Source organism: Aquarana catesbeiana, linkage group LG05 (genome assembly GCF_042186555.1).
Source record: "Aquarana catesbeiana isolate 2022-GZ linkage group LG05, ASM4218655v1, whole genome shotgun sequence".
NCBI classification, from domain to species: domain Eukaryota; kingdom Metazoa; phylum Chordata; class Amphibia; order Anura; family Ranidae; genus Aquarana; species Aquarana catesbeiana.
Genome location: NC_133328.1, coordinates 331,853,265 through 331,878,056, shown reverse-complemented (window position 1 = coordinate 331,878,056; position 24,792 = coordinate 331,853,265). Strand labels below are relative to the sequence as shown.

Here is a 24,792-nt window from a genome sequence, read left to right as displayed (position 1 = left end):
GTTTCCCTGGAAGCCCAGGTTCTGAATCTGGGGAAGCAACTGTCAGCACTGAGAAGTCCCTCCATACTAAAGGTGAGCCAGGAACGTACACGGCAGGTGCCGGCAGGGGCCAGCACAGAGGCGGGTGGAGACAAAGAGGTGCAGGCACTAGCAAAGAGTAGATGGGTGACAGTCAGGAGGGGTAGAGGGGGAAGTGCCAGGGAGGCCGATCCAGGACTGGAGCATCCCAATAAGTACGCTCCATTGAGTGACATTGGTGTTACCAGTCAGGGACCAGCACTGCTGGAGATGAGGGACTCTCCTAGCTGCCAGGGGAAGAACTCCTCCAGTGAGAGTGGGGGGGCAGCAAAGGGAAAGGAAAGACAGATTCTGGTGGTAGGGGACTCAATTCTTAGAAGGACAGAGAGGGCAATCTGTAACCAAGACCTGAAGTGCCGAACAGTATGTTGTCTACCGGGCGCTCGGGTTTGGCACATCACGGATCTTGTGGACAGATTACTGGGAGGGGCTGGGGAAGACCCGGCTGTCATGGTGCACGTTGGCACCAATGACAAAGTCAGAGGCAGATGGAGTGTCCTAAAGAACGATTTTAGGGACTTAGGAGCTAAATTGAGGAAAAGGACCTCCAAGGTAGTGTTCTCAGGAATACTACCGGTACATCGAGCCACACCAGAGAGGCAGAGGGAGATTAAGGAAGTAAACAAGTGGCTGAAGAGCTGGTGTAGTAAGGAGGGGTTTGGGTTCCTGGAGGACTGGGCCGACTTCTCAGTCGGTAACCGGTACTATAGAAGGGACAGAATGCACCTAAATGAGGAGGGTGCAGATCTGCTGGGAATGAAGATGGCCAAAAAGTTAGAGGGGTTTTTAAACTAGGCGATGGGGGGGAGGGTCCAGAGACAGTGATAGCCAGCGCGGAAGATATTCCAGAGGGTAGTATTGGGGGCATTAGTGGTAGGTTAACCAAAGCACAAAAACACAAGGTGAGTATAGTAGCAAGTCCAAGTTGCAATCTTGAAACACCCAATACGAGGACAATATGCGACCGGTCTAAACTATATGGCATGTTCACCAATGCCAGGAGCCTGGCGGACAAGATGGGTGAACTAGAGATAATGTTGTACAAGGAGGATTTGGATTTTGTGGGAATTTCAGAGACCTGGTTCAACAGCTCTCATGATTGGCTGGCAAACATTCAAGGGTATACCCTATACCGCAAGGATAGAGAGGGTAAAAAAGGGGGAGGGGTATGCCTATATATCAAGAATAATGTACAAGTGAATGTGAGAGATGACATCACTGAGGGGGCTAGGGAGGAGGTGGAATCTTTATGGGTAGAGCTCCAACGGGATGAAGCTAAGGGGAAAATAATACTGGGAGTATGCTATAGGCCCCCTAACCTGAGGGAGGAAGTGGAGACGGATCTCCTATCACAAATTGGATTAGCAGCAAGGATGAGAAGTGTTATCATAATGGGGGATTTTAATTATCCAGACATAGACTGGGCGGAGGGAACCGCGCATTCATTTAAGGCTCGCCAGTTCCTTAATGTCTTGCAGGACAATTTTATGGGTCAGATGATAGACGCACCAACTAGAAATAAAACATTACTAGATCTACTGATTACCAACAATACAGACCTGATAACAGATGTGGAAATACGGGGCAATTTAGGTAACAGCGATCACAGGTCAATTAGTTTCAGTATAAATCACACAAATAGGAGACATGAAGGGAACACAAAGACACTGAATTTCAAAAGAGCCAACTTCCCTAAACTACAAACCTTGCTAAAAGGCATAAATTGGGATAAAATATTAGGAACAAAGAATACGGAGGAGAGATGGGTTTGCTTTAAGAGCATATTAAATAAGGGCATTAGCCAATGTATCCCATTGGGTAATAAATTTAAAAGAGCGAACAAACATCCTGGATGGCTTAACTCCAATGTAAAAATGCATATAAAAGCAAAGGAGAAGGCCTTCAAAAAATACATGGTTGAGGGATCATCCACAGCATTCAGAATTTATAAAGAATGCAATAAGAAATGTAAGGGTGCAATTAGGATGGCTAAGATAGAACATGAAAGACACATAGCGGAGGAGAGCAAAAAAAATCCCAAGAAATTCTTTAAGTATGTAAACAGTAAAAAAGGGAGGACAGACCATATTGGCCCCATAAAGAATGAGGAAGGACATCTGGTTACAAAGGATGGGGAGATGGCAGAGGTGTTGAATTTATTCTTCTCCTCAGTCTTCACGAGTGAATCGGGGGGCTTCAGTAACCAAAACTGCAGTGTTTATCCTCATGACACAACACAGGAAGCACCTACATGGTTAACAGAGGACGGAATTAAAATTAGACTTGAGAAACTTAACATTAATAAATCACCGGGACCAGATGGCTTGCATCCGAGGGTACTTAGGGAACTCAGTCAGGTGATTGCCAGACCGTTGTTGCTAATTTTTACAGACAGTCTATTGACTGGAATGGTACCAGCTGATTGGAGAAAAGCCAATGTAGCACCAATATTTAAAAAGGGCCCAAAAAACATCCCTGGGAATTACAGACCAGTTAGCCTAACATCAATAGTATGTAAACTCTTGGAGGGGATGATAAGGGACTATATACAAGATTTTAGTAATAAGAATGATATCATTAGCAGTAATCAGCATGGATTCATGAAGAATCGTTCTTGCCAAACCAATCTATTAACCTTCTATGAGGAGGTGAGTTGCCATCTAGATAAAGGAAGGCCCATAGACGTGGTGTATCTGGATTTTGCAAAAGCATTTGACACAGTTCCCCATAAACGTTTACTGTACAAAATAAGGTGCGTTGGCATGGACCATAGGGTGAGTACATGGATTGAAAACTGGCTACAAGGGCGTGTTCAGAGGGTGGTGATAAATGGGGAGTACTCAGAATGGTCAGGGGTGGGTAGTGGGGTCCCCCAGGGGTCTGTGCTGGGACCAATCCTATTTAATTTGTTCATAAACGACCTGGAGGATGGGATAAACAGTTCCATCTCTGTATTTGCAGACGATACTAAGCTAAGCAGGGCAATAACTTCTCCGCAGGATGTTGAAATCTTGCAAAAAGACCTGAACAAATTAATGGGGTGGGCGACTACATGGCAAATGAGGTTCAATGTAGAAAAATGTAAAATAATGCATTTGGGTGGCAAAAATATGAATGCAATCTATACACTGGGGGGAGAACCTCTGGGGGAATCTAGGATGGAAAAGGACTTGGGGGTCCTAGTGGATGATAGGCTCAGCAATGGCATGCAATGCCAAGCTGCTGCTAATAAAGCAAACAGAATATTGGCATGCATTAAAAGGGGGATCAACTGCAGAGATAAAACGATAATTCTCCCGCTCTACAAGACTCTGGTCCGGCCGCACCTGGAGTATGCTGTCCAGTTCTGGGCACCAGTCCTCAGGAGGGACGTACTGGAAATGGAGCGAGTACAAAGAAGGGCAACAAAGCTAATAAAGGGTCTGGAGGATCTTAGTTATGAGGAAAGGTTGCGAGCACTGAACTTATTCTCTCTGGAGAAGAGCTGCTTGAGAGGGGATATGATTTCAATTTACAAATACTGTACTGGTGACCCCACAATAGGGATAAAACTTTTTCGCAGAAGAGAGTTTAATAAGACTCGTGGCCACTCATTACAATTAGAAGAAAAGAGGTTTAACCTTAAACTACGTAGAGGGTTCTTTACTATAAGAGCAGCAAGGATGTGGAATTCCCTTCCACAGGCGGTGGTCTCAGCGGGGAGCATTGATAGCTTCAAGAAATTATTAGATAATCACCTGAATGACCGCAATATACAGGGATATGTAATGTAATACTGACACATAATCACACACATAGGTTGGACTTGATGGACTTGTGTCTTTTTTCAACCTCACCTACTATGTAACTATGTAACTATGTAAAGGCTTATATGCAAGTTATTGTTATAAAAAGTATTTGGGGACCTGGGTCCTGCCCCAGGGGACATGGATCAATGCAAAAAAAAGTTCTAAAAACGGACGTTTTTTCAGGAGCAGTGATTTTAATAATGCTTAAAGTGTAACAATAAAAGTGTAATATTCCTTTAAACTTTGTACCTGGGGGTGTCTAGTATGCCTGTAAAGGGGCTCATGTTTCCCGTGTTTAGAACATATGGCAGCAAAATGACATTTCAAAGGAAAAAGTCATTTAAAACTACTCACAGCTATTAATGAATTGTCGGTCCGACAATACACATAAAAGTTCATTGATAAAAACAGTATGGGATTTCCCCACAGGGGAACCCCGAACCAAAATTAAAAAAAAAAATGGCGTGGGGGGTCCCCCTAAATTCCATACCAGGCCCTTCAGGTCTGGTATGGTTATTAAGGGGAACCCTGGCCAAAATTTAAAAAAAAATGGTGTGGGGGTCCCCCTCAAAATCTATACCAGACCCTTCAGGTCTGGTATGGGTTTTAAGGGGAACCTGGCGCCAATATAAAAAAAATTGCATGGGGTCCCCCCAAAAATCCATACCAGACCCTTATCCGAGCACGCAACCTGGCAGGCTGCAGGAAAAGGGGGGATGAGAGAGCGCCCCCCTCCTGAACATACCAGGCCACATGCTCTCAACATTGGGAGGGTGCTTTGGGGTAGCCCCAAAGCACCTTGTCCCCATGTTGATGGGGACAAGGGCCTCATCCCCACAACCCTTGCCCGGTGGTTGTGGGGGTCTGCGGGCGGCGGGCTTATCGGAATCTGGAAGCCCCCTTTAACAAGGGGACCCCCAGATCCCGGCCCCCCCTGTGTGAAATGGTAAGGGGGTACTTTTGTACCCCTACCATTTCACAAAAAAACTGTCAAAAATGTTAAAAATGACAAGAGACAGTTTTTGACAATTCCTTTATTTAAAGTCTTCTTTTTTCCATCTTCTTTCTTCTATCTTCTTTCTTCTATCTTCTGTCGCTTTCTTCCTCCATCTTCTTCTTCTGGTTCTTCTGGTTCTTCCTCTGGTGTTCTCATCCGGCATTTTCTTCCACGGCGTCTTCTTCCCTTCTTCTTCTTGGGCCACTCCACATCCATGATGGGAGGCTCCCGCTGTGTGACGCTTCTTGTCTTCTGACGGTTCTTAAATAATGGAGGGCGGGGCCACCCGGTGACCCCGCCCCCCTCTGATGCACGGGGACTTGACGGGGACTTCCCTGTGGCATTCCCCGTGATGTCAGAGGGGGTGGGGTCACCAGGTGGCCCTGCCCTCCATTATATAAGAACCGTCAGAAGATGAGAAGTATCACACAGCGGGAGCCTCCCATCATGGATGCGGAGCGGTCCGAGAAGAAAAAGGGAAGTAGACGCCGCGGAGGAAGATGCCAGATGAGAACACCAGAGGAAGAACCAGAAGAACCAGAAGAAGAAGATGGAGGTAGAAACAGAAGGAAGATAGAAGAAAGTAGATGGAAAAAAGAAGACTTTAAATAAAGGAATTGTCAAAAAAGTCTCTTGTCATTTTTAACATTTTTGACATTTTTTTTGTGAAATGGTAGGGGTATTTTTGTACCCCCTTACCATTTCACACAGGGGAGGTGGGCTCTGGGGGTCCCCTTGTTAAAGGGGACTTCAAGATTCTGATAAGCCCCCCGCCCGCAGACCCCCACAACCAACCGGCAAGGGTTGTGGGGATGAGGCCCTTGTCCCCATCAACATGGGGGCAAGGTGCTTTGGGGGGCTACCCCAAAGCACCCTCCCAATGTTGAGAGCATGTGGCCTGGTACGGTTCAGGAGGGGGGAACTCTCTCATCCCCCCTCTTTTCCTGCAGCCTGCCAGGTTGCATGCTCAGATAAGGGTCTGGTATGGATTTTTGGGGGGACCCCACACCATTTTTTTTTAAATTTTGGCACGGGGTTCCCCTTAAAATCCATACCAGACCTGAAGGGTCTGGTATGGATTTTGAAGGGGACCCCACACCATATTTTTTTAAATTTTCGCCGGGGTTCCCCTTAATATCCATACCAGACCTGAAGGGCCTGGTATGGAATTTAGGGGGACCCCCACGCCATTTTTTTTTTAAATTTTGGTTCAAGGTTCCCCTGTGGGGAATTCCCATACTGTTTTTATCAATGAACTTTTATGTGTATTGTCGGACCGACAATTCATTAATAGCCGCGAGTAGTTTTAAATGACTTTTTTTCCTTTGAAATGTCATTTTGCTGTCAGACTGTTCCAAACACGGGAAACACACGCCCCTTTATAGGCATACTATAGACACCCCCCAGGTATGAAATTTAAAGGAATATTACACTTTTATTGTTTCACTTTAAGCATTATTAAAATCACTGCTCCCAAAAAAACAGCCGTTTTTAAAACTTTTTTTTGCATTGATCCATGTCCCCTGGGGCAGGACCCAGGTCCCCAAACACTTTTTATGACAATAACTTGCATATAAGCCTTTAAAATTAGCACTTTTGATTATTCATGTCCCATAGACTTTAACGGTGTTCGCGTGTTCGAACAAATTTTTTGCCTGTTCGCATGTTCTGGTGCGAACCAAACAGGGGGGTGTTCGGCTCATCCCTACTCTTAACTCATAATCCTTGTCTATTATCTGTGCTTTTCAAGTTATTGTGAGAATCCATGAACAATTATATTTTTTATAGCAACACCAATTTATGCAGCGCTTTACATATATATTGTACATTCACATCAGTCTCTACCCCCAAGGAGCTTACAATCTAAGGTCCCTAACTTACATTCATATATATACTAGGGACAATTTAGACAGGAGCCAATAAACCTACCACATGTGGGAGGAAACCTACACAGACTAAGGAAGAACATGCAAGTTCCAGTGCTGTGATTGGGATTTGAACCAATAACCCTAGGACTGCTAGGCAGAAAAGCTAACCACATAGCCATTGCGCTGCCTAAATAGATTAATCTGGCTGCTTTTTACTGTTGTATTTGACAAAAAAAGCACACAAATGTTTATGTCCATAGTCAGGTTTAATCTAACAGCTAGAAAATGAAATGCAATGGCTTATTGAAAGCAAAAGAAACAACCCTTTGTTTTGCCTACAAAGGAGGGGCAACCTTTTCAGGGGGAAAACAATCTGGCTCCAAAATGTCTGATGGATAGTCTCAGAAATAACTAGCTAGTTCATGTAGACTTTAATAGCAGTTCCCCTGTTTGCTTTGGCTTAATGGCTATAAAATGTAGGCTAAGAAGATATGTGAATCTTATCTCAAGCTACTTACTAAAAAAGGGCTTTTACAGCAGTCTAATGACCAGCTTTTGTCGAAGGAACATGATGAAAAGCAAGCATCTGATCAGTGCTTGTAGCCAATGACTGCTGATCAGTGTATTCTGGTGGGGAGGAGTCCCTCTGTCAAAATACAATAGCATTGTGAGGAAAATCATTGTACAGCGATTTGTCAGCTTTTTTTGTTCAACCCACAGGGTGGAATGAATAAAAAACATGCTGTGTGTACCAGGCTTAAGGATTGGTAGGCTGCAATGGGGTTGATTTACTAAAACTGGAGAGTGCAAAGTCTGGTGCAGCTGTGCATGGTAGCCAATTAGGTTCTAACTTCAGCTTGTTCAATTAAACTTTGGCAATAAAACCTGGAATCTGGTTTCTATGCAGAGCTGCACCATATTTTGTGTCTTCTAGTTTTAGTAAATCAACCCCCCCATATTACATTTTTGGATTTAATACCACTTTAAACTAGATTGGAATTTCAACTGTTAAGATGTTTTATTGAATATTTCACAGTGACTTCTCACCTGAAGTGCTTCACATGGGTGCCATGACTCTTTGGTATTTCAGAATAGTTGAAATTTGAAAATATTTCCTAAAGAAAGATTTGATTTGTTCCCTCTATAGCTCATCTCCAGCAGAACATGTCAGAGCTGTACTTTGATAGAACATAAATATACATCATTTGTACTTTAAATGCAATCTGCTGTATATTTGTGTACTTTATAACTTTATAAATAAATCTGTTAGCTTCAAGATTTGCTTTCCCTCAATAAATGTTGCATTAAACATGACATATTTTCTACAAGGGAATATTTGCAGTAAAACCATTTCTTCAATGGACAGTAAGGTTTCAAACAGTCCGCAGTAAGTGAATTAAATTATACATGTGACAAAAAAGACCTTTAAAAGCATTTATGCTTATTGTACACTAAGTAGTTCTGAAAATAATTTGTACAAAGACTTTGTATTATACTTTATATTTTTGTTCCATTATCCTTGATTTTCTTTAAGATTCTCTAAATGTGCTGAAGTTTTCTCCATTTACATTTTTTATTTTTGAAACATTTAACCCAAGCAACCTTACTTTAATATACAATCATGTGAATACCACATTTATTGCAAGGTAAACCAGCCTACCTCCGGGCTCACTATAGCCACCTGGCTAACCCCTGTATATGCTTACTTTTGAGCTACGAAAGCGACCTCTCCTTTTTGATAAAATATGGAGTGGATGGATATCCAGCCCCCTTACCCTGACTGCCTGTCCGGGTATAAAATCAATACCTCTAAAACGGAGGCACTGCCTCTTTATATCCTGTCTGTAGAACTGAATTTGTTACAAAACTCATTCCCATACCACTGGTGCTCCTTCTCCCTCAAATACCTAGGCCTGCAAATCACCCCAACTTAAGCTTCCCTATATCAAGCCAACTAGGGTCCCCTGTTTAAAGAAATCAGTGACATGTTAAAGCGTTGGAAACCACTCCTGATATCTTGGATAGTTACGATCAATGTACTAAAAATGTCTGTTATGCCTAAACTGCTATATTTCTTTGAGACCCTACTGATTTCTATCCCCATGTCACAATTAAAATTAGTCAATCGTTGGTTCCTTTCCTTTGGAATGACAAGACCCATAGAATAGCAAGCTCTGTGATCTTCTCCCCTAGGCTTAGGGGGTTCTGGGGGCCCCCGGATGTCTATAAATACTATTTAGCATCTCACCTTCGGGCAGTGGTCTCCTGGTCCAGCCTTGTAGCCCTGAATAGATGGGCAGAAATTGAGATGGGCTTGTTGTTTCCACACACCCCTGCTCCCTTGTCTAGTCGCCTACCCTGATTCAGGACTCCAAACTCCATAGCTTATGTTTAAAATCTGTGCTTTTCACGCTAAAGATCTGGCACACTTGTTTCAACAAATTCTCTCTCTCTTTGCCATGACCCCCATTATCTAATGTACTCTTCAACCCATTGCTCCCAGACAGCCTATCCCACTCCTGTATGGCCCCCTGGGCACAGGTTGGCCTGTTTCAACTTCGTAATTTTGTCCACCCAGCCACCCGTAAATTCCAAACCTTTTCTAACCTCCAGTCTAAATACCAACTCCCCAAAAATTTGCACTACTCTTACCTCCAAATAAGTCATTATCTGTCAGCTCTCTCCCCTACCCCTATTTTACCTAAACCAATGACCTTTGAACTCATCTGCTCCCAAGGCCCCCATCAAACACGATTAATCTCTGTTATTTACCATATACTCCATGACTCATCCTCACTTTCAGATGATCTTCACGCTTACATGCGAAAATGGGCCCAAATCACACAAAAGCCTATCTCTCTCGCTCAGTGGGGAAGAATCTGGACCTAAACCTCCAAGTTATCCCGATGCGTGACGCAGAGAGAGACAGCATTCAAAATATTGTTCTTCTGGTATAGAACATCAGAGCTCTTACATCGTTATGATCCCTCTCTGTGCCTTCTTTGTTGGAGATGTGGTAAGATGAGAGGCACTTGTTGCCATATATTCTGGCAATGTGAGTTAATAACCCCTTTCTGTTACATGGTGATGTCCCTGCTCCAATGACCATTTGAGTGTCCTCTCCCGTTGGACACGCTACATCTCCTCCTTGGCCTCCCTTTCCCAGGTTTGGGGAAAAACTCGAACAAACTAGCCTCATACATTTTATTAGCAGCTAAGAGAGTTATCTCAATGTGCTGGTTGACCCCCACCCCACCCTCTCAGGAACAGCTTCTCAATGTCATCTCTGAAATTCAAAGAATGGAGCACATGACGGCATTAATGGAGGATGCTTTTGACAGGTTTGATAGGGTCTGGGAGATATGGGACAAATCTGAGTATGTTTCCCCTCCTTACCCTATCTGGTTCACAATTATCCTTCCATCCCCGCACCTCCCTGATATAGCTCCTGTTTATACTTCCACCTCTCTTGATGACTTCTGGATGCCACCCAGATTGCTATCCCCTCACCCCATGGTATACTGTTTTATGTTGTTGAAAATTGCTATATACTCCCAGCTGTAATTCAGAGAAATATTATTACAGCCCTTAAGTGATCTGTCTTATACAGCTCTTTTTATGGATACACATTTATTATCGCCCTGGATACCTGTAACCTTTTTTCATTTTGTTTGTTTTTTATTTCTTGTTCAATTCATTCTAGCTCTTATCGAGCTTACTGTGCTGTATTTGTGATGTGAAAATCTTTAATAAAAAATACAATTAAAAAAAATAGGTCATGTGACAAAGTCACTTAAAAAAAAAAAGACCCATTTTGCAGCTCTTTCAAAGTGGTTTTAAGGTGCTTTGGAAGTGCTGCCCATTCATTTCAATGGACAGGGGCATGTTTGAAGTGCTACAGTATTTATAAAAAACACTTTTTTAGCACTAAAGTGCCTGAAAACCACCTCAGGGTGAAAGGAGTCTAAAACTTCAATAAACATATCTTTAACCACTTAAGGACAGAGCCACTTTCTGAGATATGTTGTTTATAAGCTAAAAACTGTTCTTTTTTGCTAGAAAATTGCTTACAACCCACAAACATTTTATATTTTTTCTAACACCCAAGAGAATAAAATGGCGGTCATTGCAATACTTTCTGTCACACCATATTTGCGCAGCGGTCTTACAAGCGCAGTTTTTTGGGAAAAAATACACTTTTTTTAATTAAAAAATAAGACAACAGTAAAGTTAGCCCAAGTTTTTTTAGATTGTGAAAGATAATGTTACGCTGAGTAAATTGATACCCAACATGTCACACTTCAAAATTGCGCCCGCTCGTGGAATGGCGACAACCTATTATCCTTAAAAATCTCCATAGGCGATGTTTAAAAAATTCTACAGGTTGCATGTTTTAAGTTACAGAGGAGGTCTAGTGCTAGAATTATTGCTCTCATTCTACTGATTGAGGCGATACCTCACATGTGTGGTTTGAATACCGTTTTATATATGCGGGCGCTACTCACGTATGCGTTCACTTCTGCATGCAAGCTCGTCGGGATGGGGCACGTTTACTTTTTTTTTTTTTCTTATTTATTTGACCTTTTATTTTTATTTTTTACACTGTTCTTTCTAAAAAAAATGTAAACATCCCTTGTAATAGAAAAAAAGCATGACAGGACCTCTTAAATATGAGATCTGGTGTCAAAAAGACCTCAGATCTCATATTTACACTAAAATGCAATAAAAAAAAATTGTCATTAAAAAAAAAAGACCCTTTAAGAGCTATGGGACGAAAGTGATGTTTTGATGTCACTTCCGCCCTGCAATGATATAGAGATAGGTGCATCTGCAGCTGCAGTTAGAAGCTGATTGATTACTATGCACAGCTGTGCCCGATTCTGTGTGCGCTAGTTTAAGTAAATCTCCCCCACTATATCATAAACAGCTGCATATTAACTGCAGTCTATTTGCAGTCATGTCCAACCTACATGTGTGTGCTCAAGAGATGAATGAAATTTCTCAGGGTTGGTTTTTTGATGGCCACAGTGGTGGACCATGCCTGTGGTAAAACAGCCATTTGTAGTCTACATTGATAATGTATGTGAACATTTGGTAGACAGGGACAGTTTTGTCACCCTATGGCAGAAATCATTCGATATTATTTTAATGAAAGCTTCAGATTTTTTTTTTTAAAGTGAGAAAATACTTCAAATTACAACATATTAAAGCTTATATTTTAAAGGAAGCATTTTATTGACCCCTTTGTGACCTCATTACAACTCTTTAATTTCAAATGAAATATGCAGTTCGGCATAAGAATGTTAACCATTTGACCTCTGGAAGATTTACCCCCTTCTTCATAACCAGGCCATTTTTTGCAATACAACACTGTGTTATTTCAACTGACAATTGTGCAGCCATGCAACACTTTTACCTAAATAAAATGTATGTCACTATTTTCCCACAAATAGAGCTTTCGTTTGGAGGTATTTGAACACCTCTGCGTTTTTAATTTTCTTGTGCTATAAATAAAAAGACCAACAATGTTGACAAAAACAAAAAACAATATGTTTTACTTTCTGCTATAAGACACATCCATTAAAGAAATTGAAAAAATCAAATTTCTACAGAAATGTAGGTCAATGGGGGCGTGGCCAAGGCAGGCATGTGAGAGGACGCATCTCCCACAGCTCCCAGCAGTGATCCGGTAACCGATCCTCCCCCAGCCCACATACCGACTTTATTTTGCCCTATGCAGCACGGGCACGATCCTGAGACCCCAGGGGATCATCCGCCGGCTCTCTGCACCAGAGGAAAGTTCCGAAAAGGACAAACTGAGATGACGGGCCTGGAGATCCAAGATGGCGCCGCGGCGTCCTCAGTGAAGCACACACCGCGCGGACAGGACAAGCTGAAAGACTCTTGGTCTAAAGCAAGTAAGACGCCAAAATTCACTGGTAAAGACGCCCCTAGAGATATGATCTACTATGCACAGAAAATGGCTGGGACATTGGGAACAGAGCAGTCATCCAGCCAGGCTGGGACACATGCTATGCAGGCAGACATCACACAGATGCTCTGGGGAGAGGAGGAGGGGGAGCAGCCAGCCCTTGCATCTGGGGAACCACAAAGCTCAGCGGACCCGGACGCTGTACAGCCTACTTTAGCTGATATACTCAGAGCTGTGAACAACTGCACAGCTTCAGTTAACACCTTGAGGGAGCAATTTGGGGGCCTGAGAGAAGATGTGTCATTACTAAGGCAAGACATGCAAAAAATACGTGAGCGCACCACGGCTGTGGAAAGCAGAGTCAGTGACATGGAAGACCAATTACCACCTATAACACAAGATACCAGAACAGCACTGCAATTAGCCAGGGATGCATGCGATCATGCTGAGGATTTGGAAAATCGCTTAAGGCGAAACAATGTTCGCATAGTGGGGCTGCCTGAGAAGGTGGAGGGCAGGGACCCCACTACCTATGTTGAAAACTGGCTAATGGAACTTTTTGGGAAAAATGCATTCTCCCCAATGTTTGCGGTGGAACGTGCTCACAGAGTGCCCTCACGCCCTCCTCCACCAGGGGGCCCTCCAAGATCCATTCTTGCAAGAATTTTACATTACAAGGATAGAGAAGCAGTGCTGAGACATGCTCGAGAGAAGGCAAATGTTCTCCACAATGGTGTCCGGGTATCCTTCTACCCGGACTTCTCGGCAGAAGTCCAGAGGCGCAGAGCTAAATTCACTGACGTGAAACGCAGATTGAGACTTTTGCAACTCCCATACGCTATGCTATATCCAGCGAAACTTCGGATTGTGGTGAGAGGCCAAGCACAATTCTTTGAATCCGCTAAGGACGCTTCAGTCTGGTTGGATAGAAATGAGCAGGCACTGAAACGGCAGGCTTCACAAGACGAAGACTGAAAGGACTGAACTGGCTACTTGCAGAGAGCTGGGATACTAGAAAATGTTACTCTGTTCCTTTTTTCTAGATGGGCAACCAGAACATACCCTATCCTCTATTTCCAGTGTTGACAGATGTTCCTTGGCTGGGGGACTGAATATTCCTAAGCAGTGCAATGAGAGCGAATTGGACTAAAAGTTGAATTTACGAATGATCATTTTCAGTAAAAAAGAGCGATGGAATGTCGCACACGTTGCTAAAGTTGCCATGTTGGCAGAATGTGCAGTTTATAGCACAAGAGAGTTTTCTTTTTCACCACCCCCCACTGAAGCGGGGAAGATCCTAGCAATAAGAGTTACAAGCAGAACGAATGATACCTCAACAGGACACGAATTCATCAAACCTACGGCAAACCTAGCAGAACCTCGCTACAGAAATGGATCCACTACCGTGCACAGGTGCACACAAAGTACCGGTCAATACTACTCACCTACAAGCAGACATGGCGGACATCCCATTAGTATCCTGGAACGTTAGGGGACTACACTCCCCATTGAAGCGCACCATGATTCGCTTGTGTTTGAAGTACATCCCCGGAATTCTCTGCTACCAGGAGACCCACTTGACGGCGGACACTGTGAGCTTCCTGGGATACTCCTGGGTAGGAAAGGCCTATCACTCCACGCACACCTCCTATTCTAGGGGGGTGAGCGTGTTGATCCATGGCAACCTGGACTTTGAAGAAATCGCAAATGAAATTGATAGTGAAGGTCGTTATGTTTTTCTCCATTGCAGGTTGGGTACACTGACTTGTGTGCTGGCGGTGGTATATATTCCTCCCCCCTTCACGGCGGCGGTGCTTAGGTCTCTGTTGACATTTATGGATGGCAGGCCTGACGCACCGCTGTTGGTAACGGGGGACTTTAATTGCTGCTTAAATCCAGTTGAAGATAGACACCCAGGACCCGGAGCCTCTGCCCTCTCCAGGGCTACCCCCCTGGCGCGGTTGTTGCAAGAGGTGGGCTGGGTGGATGTCTGGAGACATAGGAACCCAGGAGTTAGACAATTTACATGTTTTTCCAAAACCCATGGTTGTTTATCTAGAATTGACCTGGGGGTGTGCAGCTTAAACATGCTCCCGTTTGTTTCTGATGTGATGCATAGGCCCCGCAGTGTATCAGATCACTCACCAGTGGTTATACGGCTTATAATTGCCCCAATAATTACATTACCTAAAGCCCCTTGGAAATTCAATGCTTTTTGGTTGAAACTATTCCGCTCACACGAGGGGATAGTTGGGAGCATGTGTGAGTTTTTCCGCACCCAGGATCCAAATGAATCGATGATTGGGCAATGGGATGCCTTTAAGGCATATTTGAGGGGTGTGTTAATTGCTGAAATGAATAAGGTTAAACAAGACTCTTCAGCACTTAAAAATGAACTTGAAACTAGAGTACAAGAGATGGAACAATTATATGTCACGGATCCTTCTGATTCGACCAAGGAGGCATGGCAGGCGGCTCTTTCTGCATATCGCCAACTGCTGTCCTCATCGGCCGACAAGAAGAGATTCTTTGCTAAGCAGGCGTTTTTTGAGGAGAGCGAGAAAACAGGCCGCATACTGGCGAGAATCGCAAATTCAGAAGTCCCCAACTATAGGAGCTATTAGGACTAAGGAGGGTAACATAGTTAACACGCCTGAAAAGGTGCTGCAGGAACTAAACGCGTTTTATGAAGATTTGTATAAGCCGGGTACATCTTATACATCTGAGGAGTTAGAACAATACTTAGGACAGATAGATTTCCCTAGATTAAACAAAGATCAGAGAGGGCTCTTGGAGAATCCCCTTACAGTGGAAGAACTACAGGAGGCGGTTGGATCTTTTCCTAACTGCAAAGCGCCCGGGGAAGACGGAATTCCCATAGAAATATATAAACAGTATTCTACTGAGTTACTACCCCAGTTGCTTAAAGTCTTTAATAGAGCTCGGGAGGAAGGCCGCCTACCAGGATCAATGTCAAAGGCCAATATCATTTTGTTACTCAAACCTGGTAAGGATCCAGTAGATCCAGGGGCGTATCGCCCGATTTCCCTGCTACAGAGTGACGTGAAAATATTAGCGAAAGCTCTGGCCATTAGATTAAATGGAGTTATTACTTCAATTGTCCATGGAGACCAAGCCGGTTTCATGCCCAATAAATCGACGGCAGTTAATTTGAGAAGACTATTCCTTAATATGCAATCCAAGGCAGACAATATGGGTTCCAGGGCCTTGCTGTCACTGGATGCCACTAAGGCATTTGACAGCATAGACTGGAATTATCTGTGGTCGGTTTTACAGAGTTTTGGATTTGGCCCCCAGTTTGTTTCTTGGATTAGGCTCCTCTGTAGTCGACCGGAGGCCGCTGTGAGGGTTTCCGGCTATCTTTCCCCAAGCTTCGTGCTGAGGAGGGGTACGAGACAGGGATGTCCCCTGTCTCCTCTCCTCTTCGCGTTGGCTGTTGAACCATTGGCGATCGGGATCAGGGCAAATCGGAGCATTACAGGCTTCTGTTACGGTGACATGCAGGAAAAAATTATGTTGTACGCCGATGACACCATGCTCCTACTCGGTGACACCGGCCCCTCCCTTCAGGAGGCCATGTCGACCATATCTAAATTCGGGAAGTTCTCTGGCCTGCATATAAATTGGTCAAAGTCTGCCCTTCTTTTATTAGATGGAGATGAATCACAGGAGGTGTGCTCCACTTGTCCCATCCCGATTGCCACTACCTTCAAATACTTGGGGATCCAAATCACGTCTCAGCCCCAGGACTTCATACATTTAAATATATTTCCACTCCTACAGCGCTTCAGAGACAAAATTAAGACCTGGAACTCTCTCTTAATGTCAGTAGCAGGTAGAGTAAACCTAGTGAAGATGATTCTCATGCCACAGCTACTTTATTTTCTACATAATACCCCTATGGTTATCCCCTTAAAAATATTTCACATAGTAAATGCCATTTTCCGAACCCTTATTTGGAAAAATGGACCCGCCCGGATCAAATTAGAACATCTACAGAGACCCAAGGACTGTGGTGGATTGGCATTGCCCAACCCATGGCTGTACTATCTGGCCTCTCAACTGCAGCATTTGATTGGTACATTTGTCCCGTCACAAAACTCATCCCACAGGCTAATGATTCACACAGTGGGTAAGGGACCGATTCACATGGCTTTAGAGGCGTTGGCCTTCACTAAACCACATAAAAAATACCCAACGTTCAGTCTGATTCAAAAGGTGTGGAATAAGACCAAATATCTCCAGAACGTAGATGGATATACGGAATATAGTCCTATTTGGCACAATGACACATATGGGGAACTAGCTAAACTACAAAGCGGAGCTCTTTGGAAGCAGTTTGGAATCACTCATATAAAGCATATATTTAGGAAGGGGGTGCTGCGCACATTTTCTGATTTAAAAGAAGCATATAATCTGCCAGCATCAATGTTATTTTACTATATGCAACTCAGACACGCAGTACAGACACAGGGCCGCTCTTCAGAGTGGCACTTATCGCCAACCCCAGTTTTCAACCTTCTGGGGGATGCTGGCTCATCTAAGGGATTTATCTCCCAAAGCTATGCCATCCTGTTGCAATCCGTGATGAGACATCATCCCTTGAGGGTGAGGGAGAAGTGGGAGGCAGAGGTGGACAGCTAGACAGGGATCAGTGGGAGGAGATCTTTCAGGCAGTGAACCAATGTTCACTTAATGTGTCACAAAAACTCACCCAACTATATATACTATTGAGAACATATTATACTCCGCACAGGTTACATTTAATGAACAGGCTGACGGAACCAACATGTACTAGATGTAAACGTGAACATGGTGACCTGATACACATGCTGTGGAGATGCCCCAAGTTACACATGTATTGGGCAGGAGTGGTGCAAAATATTAACTCAATCTTTAATGTGAGTCTTCCACAGGATCCTGGAGCGTGTCTCTTGGGTGCTTTGGAGGAATACGAATGGGAGGGACACAACAGAGAAGCTGGGCATAGAGTACTTTTTCAGGCCAGAAGGCTGATTATGACTCACTGGAAGTCCGATAGGTCCCCGACTGTCAAGGAGTGGACTGAAAGTATTAACACGACTCTAAAAATGGAAAAGTTGATTTACCAACATAGAGGAAGCATGCCAAAATTTGAGAAAATATGGGGTCCATGGTTAGATGTACCGGGATTAGCACCTATGGAACTGGTATATGACAGGTTGTTAGGAATTAATGCCGGGTGAGACATGGATAGAGGTTAACTGTGATTGGAACAAGCTTTTAGCTGTTATATTGAGATTGTTACTTGGCTATTGGATTATGTGTTGCATAAGAGGTACTGTGTAATCCTGTTTACAATGTTTGTAATGCTTTCCCTGCAAACTCAATAAAATCTTGTTGGATAAAAAAAAAAAAAAAGAAATGTAGGTCAATATGTATTCAGCTACATATTTTTGGTAAAAAAATCCCAATAAGCGTATATTGATTGATTTGCGCAAAAGTTATAGTGTCTACAAAACTATGGGATATATACTCAAATTTTAATTGATTAATTTTTTTATACTAGTAATGGCGGCGATCAGTGACTTATAGGGGGACTGTAATATTGCGGTGGACAATCTGACACTAACTGACACTTTTGGAACTTTGTGGAAACCAGTGACACTAATACAGTGATCAGTGGACATCCATTGGTCGGGACCTGCTGATCGGCTTCTGTTGTGATAAATCACAGCAGAAGAAGCATGCACCCTACCCGGTAGTGCAGAATCGCCATTATACAGTATACGTAATTCTGCACAGAACGGCCACCCTGTAGCAGTAAATCTGATATAGGACAGTCTTTAAATGGTTAATAAGTGAATGGTAATAATAATAACATTAAAGTAATTAGAGTAGACCAATGTACTGCAGCACTTAATAACAAGTAATTGATATTGGATTTATATCAGGGAATATTGTTTATTTTTTTCAAAAGAAGGACTTTTTTCATGATGTGGATGTTTTTATTTATTTTTAACTTGTTTTGGAAATAAGTACTAAGGGGTACTAGTGTACCCTGTACTCATTCCTCTTGAGGTGAATGATTGGAGGCTCTCTTATTATAAAGGAGACTTTCAGATTTTGATAAGTCCCCCCCAAGAAAGTTTCCATATCCTCTTGGGGACCAAATGTGGGGGCATGGTGCATTACAAGGCAGAGGTATACATGCCTTCAACATTGGAAGTTTACCTCTCACTTTTAGGCTGGGTTCACACCTATGTGAATTGGATTCGAGTTTCCCTGCATCCAATTCGCATGGCAGGAGAATGTGACCAGCTCTCTATGGAGCTGGTTCACATGTTTCCAGGGCGGCTGCGGAGCACACTGCACAGAAACACTGTGCGTCTGTGCCTCTGTTTCAGGGCCGAATTCAGGCAAAGATTCTGCCCTGATTTTTCCCTGAAATGGAGAACAGGGATGGACAGCGTTGATGTGCGATCCACGGCCGGTATAGGTGTGAACCGAGCCTTAAGGGACTAACACATCTTGGTTCAGTTTAAACAGGGTTTGGCAAATGTGAGTAAAGTTCATGTGCTAAATCCAAACCTATCACGTACCTGATAGCAGAGATTGAATGATGAGGAAGGCCTCTCTTACACCTCTGACTCGGGGCCCCTGGTAGTATGAACAGAAGGTGCAGGAATGTAGAGTGGCACAAGTGCCTGCAAGTCTTGCCAGCAGCAGAGCAGGTGTTCACGGCAGGCAGGAGAAGTCGTCAGTTATCCTCAATGAAACCTGTAGGCTGGTAGACAGCTGGTGGACAGCAGAGTGAAGCAGACTGGTACTAACAACAGAGGGCAGGTGAGGCATATACAGATAGCAGACTTTAGATCAGCAGGTATAGCATGAAAGTAGGCAGCTACCGGTGATGGCAGGAAGAGTAGCAGAGTTAGGCAGGCTGGGTCATACACTGGCAGGACAGATCAGGTACAGAGGCACACACAAGAGTGTGGTTAGGGTACAAGCCAAGTCAGGAGCCAATCAATGGAAGCAAATAGAGCAGGCAGAAGCGGTGATCAAGGACAAGTCAAGCTCAGTGCTGGCAGAGAGGGGTCAGGACAACCCGGGTCAGCAACTGAAATTAGGATACAGGAACACAGGGTCTCAGGATATACAGGAGGCTGAAGACAAAGCAGCACTGATCCTAAGCACTGGCACAGTTTAAATAGCCCAATTGGTGCCATCATCTGTCACAAGTGCTCGTGAGCATGCCAATGTGCATAGGTATGAGAACAATTGTGCACATGCATATGTGCAGGCATTCACAGGAGCATGTGCCCAACTCAAAATCCATAAGAATGAACATAGATTAGCCTGTGAAGATGCACAGAAGTCCTTCCAGAGAAACTATCTTGTCTTTTGCATGCCCTTCCTTACAGAACCCAAAACTATATTACACTAATTAAATACAGCAACACTTACTGACAAAAAAAGTGTCTTTAATTTGCTGGCAAAATGAAAGGTCCTGGCAGCTTCATTCTGTTTGTAAACAAATCAACCAGGGATCCCTTCCATCTATATCAGATCAATTTCCCAGATTTTGATGCAATTATGTGTTGGCTCACTGTAGCCGGTGGACCTGGGAGTCTTAGACTCCCAGTATGAACACTCCACTCTCACTTCATTGTTTTTTGGCAGTAGTGTGGGCATTTACATGTATTTGAGATAGGTCCCTCAGATCCACCCGCAAGCACACCCCCCACTTCCTGCCATTTCATTTTACTTAATGGAAAATGCAGTGCTATTTACTGGTAGAGATGTGACGTGCAGAAAGAGTGAAAGTCCTCCTCCCTACATATGGGAATAGTATTTTTCACCAAGGGACAGGATGACATTGCTGGGATAGAAAATCTTGTTTTTTTTTTTTGTAAAGGAGCCATTAAATATTACACTTTGCAGGTTAGTTAATGGAGCCTGGGGAGATGCATCTAAAAATGCATATGTAGCAAATCCTGGAGTTCCTCTTTCATTTTTCTTTTGATATATATATATATGCCCAGAAATAACCTTTTCCAAGAATCTCTACACCTATTGACAGAATAAAGTTCTCTGACACCAAAGACAAAGACGGCAAATTTTACCCCCTCCCCAAGCTAAGGCTGATTGTGCTTGGATGTCCACATGGCATAAATGTCAGTTGCTGTATACCAAATCTAGGGCTGGCAAATTTTGATTGATGGAAAAATTAAATGGATAAATGGGAGGTTTTGTTGGTTGGTTAAGCCAGTGTGTTTTAGTGATGATAAGCATTTATAGATGTTTGGGTTGATTGACATAATATAAACCACTTTTTTTTCTTCTGTCTGGAAATGAAGGTAGTTTTAATTCATCAAATGTGGACATGTATTCTGTGATGTATGCCCTTTATACATGGATTGCAATTTGCACATGAATACTACCCAAAAGCCATTGTAACAATGCTAATGCAATAGAGTCTGTTCACGACAAAGTAATTGCTCACTTCGCAAAATAAATGTTCAATGTGCTTATTAAATAAGATTAATTATAATGCATTAGTGCAAATATTGCTGGTAAGGTACATCAATCAACATTTTCAGGCAACCCATTCTACACACAGATCTGGAATGGATGTGGAATTGACAGCCAAAACCACCAATCGCCATTAAAGTGCTGCTGTCAGTGCTAGGCAAAAAACATTATGCAACCAATGAGAGAAGCTTTTGTTTCTTGCGCATTATGTCTGTCACTTAGTAATACAACTTAGGTATTGTACTAATGCCTAAGTTAGCAGAACTAATGCTTAAACTAGAAAAATCACTAGTAAAATTTTTGGTAGCACATAGCAACAGTTCAGTATATAGAAATATAGCAGCACCATTGTTCAATTGTTGACTCTTGGAAATACACAATCAAAAAGTGAAATGAGCATTTTAATCATTCTGAAGGGAAGAAATTACAAATAATGACTCCATATATGAGCGCCACTTCTAAGAAATTCTTTTTACTTTAAATTGTTAATTTAGCATTTTACTCTGTGGTTACTTTAAGCTCACTATGTGCCATTATAAGTCATCAGCTCATACTGACTGCACTTATTTTTTTTTTTAGTTCAGCACAGCTGTACTGCTACTGATTATCATTCTGGTGTTCTATAGGAATAAGGAATAGGGATTCCTAGAAATTCAGTGAAGTTTCACATACATACATAACACTGCTTTTTCAAATATTTACAATCCAACAATGACATAAAATTTCCTATGAATGTTTTACTGATTGTAGCTTCCGGTCTTACATTGTAAGCTTGTCCTGCTACTGTGTTGCTTCTGCAGGGAAGAAGCTCATATGGACTGTGGCTTACCAACCATGCAAAAATCTGACAAATCTGCATAGGTGAATCTAGACTGAACAGCTTGGCTCTATTTTGTCTGATAAAAAGAAACATTTTCCACCCAGATGCATGTTTGATGTGGTAAAAGCGTCTCACTTTCTCTTCTATGTGAAAATTCAAACACATTTTAGTAATAGGTAATATGAAATTTAAAGGAATGCATAGTTTATTTTCTTTATTTTTTATATTTTCATTTATTTTTAAATAATGTATAAATTATTCATATCTATCACATGTAATTTGTTTCAGTTTTTTACTTGTATGCTGTATGTGAACAATGTTTTAGAAGTATCCTATATTTTTTATTTATACAATGAAGGTTTTTTTTTGTAAGCAATGAAACAAGAAAAATATTGGCTTAGAATATGTGAATGTTAAAATACAAATGTCAAAAAAATATAATGCCCCTTTAACTAATAAATCCTTAAAAAATAATAATTTTAACTCAAGTATCACATACTTTATACAACATACACATTTAAAGCGAGAATTCTAGTACTACTTTTAGCCAGTTCAGCATACCCCAGAGTGGGCATTCATTTCCATGGCAAGTTTTCTGCTGTAATTGCCTATACACTGAAAGGGCTCATACACATTGGGCTTAAAAAAATGCTGCATTTACAGGTGTTTGCCTTTTTTTGCTGCCTGTAAATGCACCTCTTTGTAAGCCTATTGGGTTGATTTACAAAGGCAAATAGACTGAGCACTTGCACAGGTGCATTAACATTCGGCAAGTGCAGTTGCTCCAGAGCTTAGTAAATGATACTACACTTTAAAGCATGGGTCTAAAACTGACGGCCCTCCAGCTGTTGTGAAACTACATGTCCCATGAGGCATTGCAAGGCTGACAGTTACAAGTATGACTCCCACAGGCAGAAGCATGATGGGACATGTAGTTTCGCAACAGCTGGAGGGTCGCCAGTTTGAGACCCCTGCTTTAAAGCTTTACTTTATAAAGAATACCCAATCAGGCACAAGGAAATAAAAAAAAAAAAAAAAACATTTTTGATTTCACATATTGGGTGCTGAAAAATAGGAGAGCTTTACCACATTTACTAAGTAAGTGCATAGGGGTTTATTTAATAAAGGCAAATCCACTTTGCACTACAAGTGCACTACAAGTGCACTTGGAAGTGTGGTTGCTGTAGATCTGAGAGGAACATGTAAGGAAAATAAAAAACAGCATTTTTGCTTGTACATGACTGAATGATAAAATCAGCAGAGCTTTCCCTTATTTCAGATCTTCCCCTCGGGTTTCTAAAGCAACTGCATTTCCAAGTGCCCTTTCAAGTGGCACTTGCAGTGCACTTGTAGTGCAGAGTGGATTTATCTTTAGTAAATCAACCCCATAGTCTATCAGCCTTTAGTAAATCAACCCATAGGGGTTGATTTACTAAAGGTAAATCCACTTTGCACTACAAGTGCACTGCAAGTGCACTTGGAAGTGCAGTCGCTGTAGATCAGAGTGGTACTGTACAAAGTGGATTTGCATTTAGTAAATCAACCCCTATGTCTCCATGCACAAATAGGCATTTACAGACAGAAACAATCACCAGTGCATTGAGAAGGGGAGCTTTTGGGCAGAAAAAAGTGCATTTAGATGCATTTGAGCATTAATGCATTCTAATGACCCGAATACATGGCCAATATTCAGGCCAATAGACTGCACTAACTTACATAAGCACAAATAGGCATAAACATGTGTGCAATGCATGGCTTTTACTGCATTTTTTAAGCAGCTTTTCTCCTACATTCACAGGCCTTAACTGTAATGGTCATCATAGAAAAAGACATCGTTCACTACCAAGAACCAGCTACCAAGAGTGGTAAGAGGTCTTCTATGTTTTTTAACAATTTGAGTATAATGTGGAATACTGTCAGTGAAAAGTTTTGTTTCATAAATAACATTTTCTAATAAGCTATTAAATATTTGTTGTAGCAGTTTTTTTTATGCACATTTTTTATATATGATGTTAAATCTTACATATTGCTTTATTCTTACTGATCCCTGTATTACCTGCCCTGGAATTCCTATGCAGGAAAGCAAATGCATGTGATTTCAGTACATTTTATTAATAATTTGACAAGATATAAGGCACATTAAGTAAAACAAAGGGTTTCTTCAAAGGGTTTCTCTTTTCTAGATTTTCATTTTAATTCAAATAAAATTTTTTTGTAGAGTAAGCAAACCAGGTTTAAAACATTCATTTTGGCATATTGTTTGAAACAATAACATCTCTCTGAATTCACTCTATTTCAGTTGTAAACCTTCAGAAACCTCTGACTTTTTTTTTTTTTTCATATATTGTGTTTCATAATTCATACATCTGAGGACATTGCGTTTGCTTCCAAACATTGTTTTTCCTATACAGTACTTAGTAGCTCTGCCTCTGATCTAGGGAAGTTTTACAGTCTGAATGTAATTTGTCTTATGCATCTTCCCCGGTGTGCCTTTTCTTTATGACCATTTACATTCTGTGCACATTCACTATTGCTCTCTCTAGACTTCCTAGTGTGTTTGTCTACTTATCTTAATATCAATAGCTGTCTCATTTCTCCTCATCTACTTCTATGAGTTACTATTCTCTATTGGTGGTGGCAAGTGCGAGGCTGGCACATAACTTAACATGGCATTAACTTGAAATATTTACTAAGAAAGAGATCTATTATTTACATAAGCATTTGAAGAAGAATTACATAGCAACAGTACATACATAGAACAGTTTATGTCTGCT

General features: G+C 42.1%; 1 protein-coding gene across 12 annotated transcripts in view; it reads left to right on the top strand.

The window, feature by feature from the left end:
• The window catches only part of CDH12 (cadherin 12), a 1,995,427-nt gene that overhangs the window by 918,097 nt on the left and 1,052,538 nt on the right, over positions 1 to 24,792 (top strand). For 11 of the 12 annotated variants that reach the window (XM_073630873.1, XM_073630871.1, XM_073630869.1 and 8 more), the window contains one exon: positions 23,817 to 23,883. The exons of the other annotated variant lie outside the window; for it this stretch is intronic. The gene's annotated coding sequence lies outside the window, so the exon portion shown is untranslated. The remainder of the gene's footprint in view (positions 1 to 23,816; positions 23,884 to 24,792) is intronic. 12 annotated transcript variants of the gene reach the window in all.